This window comes from Magallana gigas, chromosome 1 (genome assembly GCF_963853765.1).
Source record: "Magallana gigas chromosome 1, xbMagGiga1.1, whole genome shotgun sequence".
Lineage (NCBI taxonomy): Eukaryota > Metazoa > Mollusca > Bivalvia > Ostreida > Ostreidae > Magallana > Magallana gigas.
The window spans coordinates 69,246,714-69,257,190 of record NC_088853.1 but is presented as its reverse complement, the minus strand read 5'-3'; the positions used below and the strand labels follow the sequence as shown (position 1 = coordinate 69,257,190).

Genomic DNA, 10,477 nt, shown 5'->3' with positions numbered 1-10,477 from the left:
GTTGAGGCGCTCCATAAAGGCGGGTTCCGGTGACCCAAAAGTCTATAGTTTTATGTCGGGTAAATATCGATGTAATTTCTTTTTAATAATATTAGTGTTTTTAAATATAAAAAAAAACCGCGACAATTATAAAAATGATAACACTTAAACATAAGACATACTTCAAACACAACTTTTTGTTTCGGTCGATTGAGAGAGAGAGAGAGAGAGAGAGAGAGAGAGAGAGAGAGAGTATAAGTTGTTTGTATCTTACAACTCCCAAACCCACCTTTTCTAAAAACATTGGCATCTCATATATAAATTGTCATCTTTATTTCTTCTGTTTCCAATCCAACTCCTTTAGATTAATTTTCCAATAGTTCTTGCATGATTTATCTCATCTTTGCTGTTCCTAGGTTCAAACACCTTAGATTTTAAAGTCATCTCCAAAGTTGCAGTTGAAAAGATATGTGTACATGTATATTTGGAGTTGTTACATTTTGTTGATAAAGAAATATATGAATACAGTTTGCTTCATATTGCCTTCATACCAGAATTGTTAACATGAGTTAATGAGCCATTCTCACTACAAATCCGAAGATATTCTCTCCCGATATTTTCAGAGCATACTCAGCGGAAAACGTACTCCAAAACGTTTATAACCTCGGTCTTTTGAGTCGTACTCAGTGGAGCATACTCATAGTACGGGGTACAAGAATGGGTACCGGTTTAAGATAGTAGACTCATTTAAAAAAATAAAATCTGATAGTTCTTCCTTTGCTCAATATATGAAGCATACATGTATATGTATTTAATTTTCATGTTCTTAGATGTGCATTATCTAAATTCTCATTTTAAAAAAATGCCTCGATCATGCGGTTGCCTTTATTGTAATATTATCTTTGTTTATGACAAAGGAATTTAGTTCTTCTGTATATTAATCTGTCTGGCAAATAGGGCATGGTAAATTTGTTATATCTAATTATTACTTGAAAGTAAATGTAGATTTCTGATATAAAATCCGTTCATTCATTCGCTGCATGGCACTATTTCTATTTTCAATGGGTCATGCGCATAAAAATCGATAGAGCGATGGTGCGATGAAGTATCGGCGATGAAGCGATAGAGAGCCAACGATGACACGATAGAGCATCGCGTCATCGCTATCGCACCATCGCTACCGTACCATCGCATCATCGCACTATCGCTTCGTCGTGCTATCGCACCATCATCATCGCATTGTCGCGCCATCGCATTATCGTCATCGTGCTATCGCCCCATCCCTTCATCGTCATCGCACCATCGCGCTATTGCCATCGCATTGTCGCGTCATCGCACTATCGACCCCAACGTCGAGCTACATGACCCTATCCGGATTCCATAAAAGAGCGATAATACTATCTCACTTTCGCCTTCGCACTTTTGCCTTCGCCCGAGGGATAATTGTATTTGCCTTATGTGTGTGTGTGTGTGGGGGGGGGGGGGGGGGGGGGGGGGTCCGAGGCATATTTTAGGTAATTTTACTATGTTAAATTTATAATACTAATACTGGAAGTGCATGTGTACACATTATGGCTGGCATTGCATTTTATTAGAAGTACATACTGATTAGGCAGAGTCAGTGCTGGTAAATGTCACACAAGCAATAGCTTTCCAAAAATCTTGCCCGACTTAACAAAATTATTCAGTGGAAGCAAGCATGTATCAATTAGCCTATCTTATTAGAAATGAACGCTAATTTTCGCTGCTGGTCATAAATTCATAAACGGAACGTGCAGATTTAAGAAGAACTTTCAGTCTTTTTCTTTGGTCTTGTGCATATACAGGTACATCACTTGAAATAAAACAATTTCATTAATTCAAATAATTTTAGGAATGTACAGATGTCAAATAATTGCATGTAAAGCTTGAAAACGGAAGATAAAACGTCAATTTTTTAAAATTGTATTTGTTATATTAAGATGCAAATCCCCTTTTTTTAAATTTCCAACTATAGGGAAAATGTAAGGATATTCAAGCACGTAGCATTATTTTTGAAAGTGAGTGGGGACAGCTTTATCCAAAACATCTTGACAAGCACGCAGCACAGTTAAGGCTGGAATTTGGAGGCGGGGCTTATTTTGATCAACTTTGAACTCATGAATATTCATTAGATATGAAATTTAACGTAAATAGCATCTATTAATGGTAGTTGATTAGTTTTTGGATTTAATTTCTTGTTGAAGAGAGTTAAATCAAATATTAAACCCCTCATTGTGCAATAATGATCTTTATTTACTTATTTTCAATGAAAACATTAATTGTCGTTTGGTTCCGATCCGCTCCCTTCCGACGCTTGTATCGATCCGTGACGTGTCGACTATTTTTAGCTGGTAGCAAAATGGCAGGCATGGATGTAAACATGTGCGCCGAGATGTTGTGGATTGATACTATGCGTGTGGATGTCGAACTATGCAGGAGATATGGTAAGTATTGGTCAAATCATTTCATAAACTAACGCAAACAGTATGATAAAGAATGTAAACGCAGTACTTATTGTGTGCTGAAACAACAAAGTGATGTACGGATCGATAACGTTATGTGTTTTCATACGACCACATGTTGTAAATAATTATGAAGTTTTATTACTTTTCAAAGCACTAGCATGTCATTTTGTTACACAAATGATTATGTATATCTATACTTTAATTGCATATAACTTATTATTTTAAAAAATATTTAAAGAGTATTTAAATCCAACTTGTTGAAAACGTCTTGGACAAATAAATGTCGATGGCGATTTATCAGCTTTTCCCCATGACATCAGATTTTACCTGAATGCACAACCTTCCAGTTCCACATTGATTATTTATCAGCGACGCCTTACATGTATCAATGTAGATGATAAGTAGTGCCACTGTTTTAGACTGTGTTGGTATATTTACATGGACTGGTATATAATCAATATTTTAATTTTTGCATGTGTACCAATTAATTAAAAGAAATCATTTTTACTCTGACAAATTGCCTTAAAGTATCACTTCAGGCTTCAGGATCATGAAGGAATATTAGACTAAGTCAAAATTTCAGGCAACCATAATATTATTGTTCATCATAAAATATCGATTAAAATTTGTAATTGACAAATCTATATCAAGACAATGTTAGTAGCATTTCAATTTTGTCAGTGATTTCAATCTAGAGGCGTTAAGACAGTGTACAATTTTTGAATTAAGTCTAAGATTGCTTCATGATCCTGAAGCCTGACTGCTGATCCATGTGGGTTCAAATGAAAATGTCACTGCTTAGCTTGTTTACATTGAAATTAAATAGTCTTAATATTTATTTAGAATTAATTTCAATATAACAGTGTGTCATAATTTATATTACCAGTATATGTAAAATTATGGTCTAGAATAAAAAAAAAGATGATACAAGATAGGTTAATTGTTGTGAGAATTATTACCTCTGAGTCTCTAATATTGTATTGTTTTGCTGACCAGTCTTAACTATCAACATGATCATGCAGGTTGTTTAACATGTTTAATTTATCAGAACAATTTTAAATGAAAGGTGCGGGGTACCCGTGTCATCTTAAATATCAACATGATCAGGTTTTTTAACATGTTTAAATTATCAGAACAATTTTTAAATGAAATTATTTGTCAGGCGCATTGACTGTCCTTGCAGACAATTAAAGATTTTTTTCAAAGCAATACAGTTATCTTTTTAGGTAACATTACATTGTTAATGGCTACAACTAGATTGTCATCCCCTTCATTCAACTCGCATCATGCAATTACTGTACACCCTGCTTTCAATGACAGGGGTCAGTCAAAACATTTCGTTGAGACTTATCTGAAGTTAAGGCGGCTATGTCGATTCAAAGCTTTTGTGTAGTGCACTGTAAAATTTTGACTTTATTTGTTTTAATTGACCTAATCAACTATAGCTGACTAATCAACTATTACTTGTATCGCTGCATAAAATTTGAGTTCAAGTCTAAATAACTGGTAATTTTTATGATTTCATTTACGCTGTACCTTATACATGTATTTCATTTGTAGACTCCTATACTACTTGTGTTGTGTAGAAGAGGTGGAAGATGCGGGGTACCCGTGTCATGGTGTTTGATTCCATATGATGTATGCTCCAGTGACTCATTACAATCAACTGCTTCAGCCCCTAAGTTGAATTTATCCAATTGCATTTAACATGTTTTTGGTAAGATTTAAAAATACAGTGCCTTACATATATATTTTCTGTGGGTGGAGACTACACTGCATGTATTTGTGTTTTCATTCTGCTGGAAATGTAATTAAACTTGCTTTGAGAGTATGCACTATATCGCAAACATTGATTGCTTAGCATTATCCCTTGACGATGAAGATCGTTTAATGGGGGGGGGGGGGGGTTCTTTCTGCTATTGTAAACATTTATATCTAAGTCATCTTGGAGTATTAAGTTCTCTTGATTTTATTTAATATATTGGGAACATTTGTTAATTGCCACAAGAAAATCTGTAATGTTAATAATAATATATATTTATATTTAATATATAAAGAAATCAAAATTTAGGAAGAAAGAACATAAAATATATGTACATGTAAATGTCCAAGTGGCATTTCCAATTATTCTTCTATGTAACGGTGTGTTTTTTCACAGAGGCTACATGTAACTCTTTGCTCATATGGTTGTTTTTTATCAAAAAAGATTTCTCAGGGTGAAAGTTCATTTTTCGTCATTTGACATTGTTTAGTTTATACTGTTGTAAAGTGCAAGTGCTAAAATATATAATGTTAATACCGGTATGTTAAACTTTGTAGGCTTATGCGTGAGACCATCTGTATCAATTGGTGAATTGGCTGGTTCTACCTCCCTATGTTCCTGCCTGTTACCCAGCTTTTCCTATGTGGAGACCATCGGCATAATTTTGTATGAGGAAAACAATTATGTGCATTGATAACCTCCAAACAGAAATATCAACATGATTATATATGTTAATTATACATATACAAACCTAATCTTAGTACATGTATTTATATGTTGAATCTGAGCTAAGGATTTTGCAACTCTTGGTGTTTTTTTAAAAATTATTAGCAATGATATTTAAAACTTAAACAGTCAAAATTAATGTTCATATGCAAATATTATTTATTTAAACCATTATTTATTTGTTAACAGTTTCCTGACTATGAGTTATTTTTTCAATATTCCCTTGAAAATGAATAATAAATGTTTGAAAATCTATGTATTTGTTGTTGTGATCAACACTCAAAATCTAGGAATTTACATTTTTGTTCATGTATTGTTGTTTGAGTATTTGTTTATTAAGAAGGGGGTGAGGGTAAGAGTTTTGTGCTTGTCCTTTCTTAAAAACTAACAGCAATGTTGAGGAATACTTTCAAAAAAATAAACAGCAATTTTGAAAGAGAATGTGTTTTAAAATATATTTCATTTACCAATTATTGATTTAGGTAAAAAATAAAATGAAAAAATGCACGGCTTTGATTGTCGCCGATTACATGCACGGATCTTTTTTTTTTGGGGGGGGGGGGGGTGGTCAGCTAGAGGGAACCAGATCCCCCCTGCAAAATTCAAATTTATTTAAATTACATTACAAAATTATACCTTGGACCACCCCCTTCCTGGCAAACTCAAATAACTGTCGGACCCCCCCCCCCCGGAAAAACTTTCTGGATCCGCGCATGGAATATAAAGAGGTAATGCATGTCGTAGTTATCTCTCATGTTTTTTTTCTTTTGATGAATTACTGACCCACGCTGTCACTTGAAATTTATAAATGTATAATATTTATTTCTACTTAAGTTACAATTTTGCCTTCAGCAATACAACCAAGGGAAAATATCGCAAAATGCTCGTAATGTAATTCACATTTCCCGCAACACTATATCCACAGAGTTATTTCCCTTAGCCGAAATCTAGATCGGCATTGCGTTTGAAAAGGGGGTTAAGTTAAGGAAAATACATGTACATCATCTTCAACGCATTTTCGCAAGGGCATAACCTGCATGGATACTTTTGATATTTTACACAGTGATCAAGAAGGTTTTGAGGTAACTGAAAAATGCTGCTGCTTTGTTTCATTCTCCGGATTTGTCTTATTCGTTGATGAAAAATGACGTGATACCCCCGTAAATGATGGATTGTCGAGTGTATTTTTGGAAATGGCGTTGTAATTAACTCGATTCCATTAAAGCAGCAGTGATTTTTGGGTGAAGGAGATCACATTTTACTTATACATGCAAAACAAATAAATGTACAACGGGGGTATGCCCTTGCGATATTGAAAAATATGTGTGACATAGAAAAATGTCTATAAATATCGATGTCACGTGATAGACACGTGATGACGGTAAATGCACATGTGTGTCGTAACACATGGGTCACTTGAGTTAAGCTAATATTATTATGGGAAAAGCTGTATGCGAGTTTTGATTAATACGACCATCATATTTGTAGCTCGTTTTTGATGACATATTTCTTGGGAATTTAAGCATATGCAACCTTAACAGTGCTGCGCAATTAAAAAAAGGAGTGAATTCTCAAAATTATGATAGAAAATCATAATTGTGCCTTTAATTTATTTCAATTTGAATTCCTCATTTTCATTTATCATATTCAGTTTTAATCAGATTGTGCTCCGACAAAAGTAGAGGAGGAGAGCAAATCCATAATATTTTCATTTTTTATAAGTGAAGGTAAGAAAAATGTCTGCTGCAAAAAAAGTAGGGGAGGCAGCCCCCCCCCCCACCCGATACTACGTCTGGAGTATTCCTATGATCGAAATTCGGACTCGCCCACTAATCGGCGCGCAAAAACTGTGCTTTACCATTCACTCAACGGCTGAGATCTCAATCCGATGGTTTGATGAACTAATCAATTGGCTTATTATAACATTTAGGAGGTATAACACCTTTAATATAAACTGCTAAGTTCAAAGTTAAAAAGCGTAGGGTGTATTTATATTTATTTTATGAGAGACACCAATACGATGTTGCTTACAAAAACAATAATACTTTTTAAACCTAAGAAATGATTAACTATAAAACAGTTGTTGAAGTACAAAAAAAAAATAATCAAACACAATTCATTAACACTTACCCACAATGCACTGGGTGTATTATCCCCGGTTGTTTAATGTATACTTGGAAACACTATACATAACTCGATAACGCGCAGTTTTGCGTAAATGTTTTAAATTGAAAATAAATCGAGGTCATTCAGATTTTTGTAGACAAAAAAATTGTGTGAACATTCTGGTATATACTGAATATTAACGCATTATATTTTATAATTATATGCATTATTTACACAATTATTGTCCCCGACTGGTTTATGCGTACTTGGTAACTCCGTACACAAACTCGATATACTCGATAACATGCGCAAATGTATTAAATTTAAATAAATTGATGTCATTCAGACCTTTACAAAATTAAAACATTTGGTATATATACTGAATATTAACGAATAAGGCTGCAGTAGACAACCTAGATCAACCCACACAGAGGAACGATGTAAACACGAACTTGTAAACAAACCATTGACACATGATGTAATAAACACAAAACAGCATAAGTACCTTATAATACCAACGAATTAATGTAAAAGAAAATGTGGGTATTCTTTATGTTATTGATAAATGTGTTAAGTATTGAAAACATTTACACTAGATGTATTATCCCCGGCTTTCTTAGCATTCTGGTATACACAGACTATTAACGTATTATATTTTATGATAATATGCATTATTTACAAAATTACTTACCCATAATACACTGAGGGTATTGTCCCCGACTATTTTATGCATACTTAGCGACTCCGTATTATCCCCGGCTTGTTTAAATGTATTAAACTGAAAACTAATCGAGGTCATTCTGATTTTTCTTTTAGAAGAGAAATTCTTAGCATTCTGGTATACACAGATTATTAACGTATTATATTTTATGATAATATGCATTATTTACAAAATTACTTACCCATAATACTGAAGGTATTGTCCCCGACTATTTTATGCATACTTAGTGACTCCGTAAACAAAGTCAATAAACTCAATATCGTCCAGTTTTGGGCAAAAGTATTAAATTGAATCGAGGTCATTGAGACCTTTAATCAAAGTACTGAAAGTACTGTTAGACGGTAGCGTCGTTTGAAAGTGGCATATTACATGTAACAATGAATGATGTATGATAATTATTTTTGTCGAAAACCGCGGCCAGTATCGCATAAATACTAATACTTAACGCTTACTCGCACAACTGGTCGTGAGTTTCCTACATGGATAATTCTGTGGAAATCGTAGCTGTGATCTCAATCTACACTTTACAAATGCTGTGTCTCTTGGTCGTCATCTTTTGGGGAAAACCCAAAGATTTATCACAGTAGTCTTTGTCGTATAGAAGTTTGTATCTATATTTTGTATCAATATGTTTGTATCTATATCAGTTGACATTAAAACCCCGTTTGAAGGACTCATTATGTCTCCCCTTTCAAAGGGGAGACATATTGTTTTTGTCGACTTTCTTATTAGGGTCTTCCGTTTTTAACGGAAGACCCTCTTGTTATTCTTCGGTTTCTTTTTATTATTATTATTATTATTCTTTTTCTTTTCTTCTGACTCCTTTTTTGCTTCATAACTCAAAAAGTGTTTAACCGATTTTGATGAAATTTTCAGAGATTTTTGTAAGTTGGCGTCCCTCAAAAATATTAAAGTTTTAAAGAGAACGTCACTCCCGTTTTGACGTGACGTCATTTTTAAAAATTTCAAAAAGTCATTTTGTCCCGGACTTTTCTCAAAAACGCTTTAAGACAGAGGCTTGAAATTTTGAATGGTTATGATTTGATCGATTTACCTTTGTAATAAGGCTGGAAATGAAAATCTATCACTTCCGGTCGAAACTGGAAGTAAAACAAAATTTTCGAAAAAATGAATTTTCTGATTTAATCAAAAATGTATATGTGTTTTGTAGAGCTTATTAAGCTGAATCTAACACTGAAAGCCGTTTTAAAATCGGACGATGCATTGCAGAGATATCGGGGTTTAAAAATTGATTTTTCCGGAAATTTTGATTCTGCGTCCTTGGTTTAAAAAATAGCGTAATGTTCAAAGTAATATTAACTCGTACCAAAAATAATTGTTAAGTCGTACTTGGACACATTCGGATTTTTTTGTTAAGTCGTTCTTGAAATCAGAAAGGTTTTTGTTAAGTCGTACTTAAAATCATTCGGATTTTGTTAAGTCGTACCAAGAATAATTCGATTTTTCATCTTTTTATTTTAGTTACTCTTGTTATTGGTTTAAGAGCTCTGCTTCTTACAGGAACTTCCAGCTTTACTTCCGACATTAACGGAAGACCCACTCGTTGCTTTGCAACGAGCTTTGCTCTAGTTCTTATTCTTCTTCTTCTTCTTCTTCATCCAAATTTGTCCAGGCCGTAACTTAAATACCCTTTGACATTAAGAGTTCAAACTTGGAACATAGGTAGATGGTATTGAGAAGGAGTGCACGCCACCAAAAGTTTTGACCTTGACCTATTTTGTTCTTCAAGGTCAAGCTTTTCATAAAAAATATTGTTCGGACCATAACACAAGACTCCTTTAACATACAGACTTTTAACTTGTATCATAGATAGATGGTATATAACCTAGTTGAACCTTACCAACATTTTTGACCTTGACCTAGAATTTGTATTTCAAGGTCATATTAGAAAAAACTTCATTGTTCAACTTCTGAATATACTTTGACAGAAGGACTTCAAACTTTAAACAAAGAACAATATTATAATAATACACTTAGGTGTACTATTGAAAAATATATTTGACCTTGACCTTGTTTTACTCAAGGTCAAATTAAGAAAAAAATAAAATTTTGTCTGGATCATAACTTTAATACCCTTTGACATTAAGACTTCAAACTTGGAACATAGGTAGATGGTAATGAGAAGGAGTGCACCTTACCAAAAGTTTTGATCTTGACCTATTTTGCTTTTAAAGGTCTGGCTTTTCACAAAAAATATTGTCCGGACCATAACACAAGACTCCTTTAACATACAGACTTTTACCTTGTATCATGGATAGTTGGTATATAATCTAGTTGAACCTTACCAAAAATTTTGACCTTGACCTAAAAATTTTATTTCAAGGTCAAATTAGAAAAAAACTTCATTGTTCAACTCCTGAATATACTTTGACAGAAGGACTTCAAACTTTAAACAAAGAACAATAATAATACACTTAGGTGTACTATTGATTTATATATGACCTTGACCATGTTTTACTCAAGGTCAAATTAAGAAAAAGATAATAAAATTTTGTCTGGGTCTGGGTAACATATAGTTGACATCATTCTTTTTCAATTGTTAAATTTGCCCCATATAACAATCCTTGGGGAGAAGGGGAGACATGTGTTTTTTTTGTAAAAAAACAATACCCACTAGTTAAATATGTGGGTTGCCACCACATATTGAATGAATAAATCAAATCCAAAGTGAGTTCA

General features: G+C 33.5%; 1 long non-coding RNA gene across 1 annotated transcript; it reads left to right on the top strand.

Annotated features, from left to right (window-relative positions):
• Positions 1 to 2,134: 2,134 nt before the first annotated feature.
• Positions 2,135 to 4,897, top strand: LOC117687488 (uncharacterized). Its single transcript, XR_010711183.1, has 3 exons — positions 2,135 to 2,444; positions 4,026 to 4,182; positions 4,785 to 4,897. It is a non-coding gene; the product is annotated as an uncharacterized lncRNA (long non-coding RNA).
• The last annotated feature ends 5,580 nt before the right edge of the window (positions 4,898 to 10,477 follow it).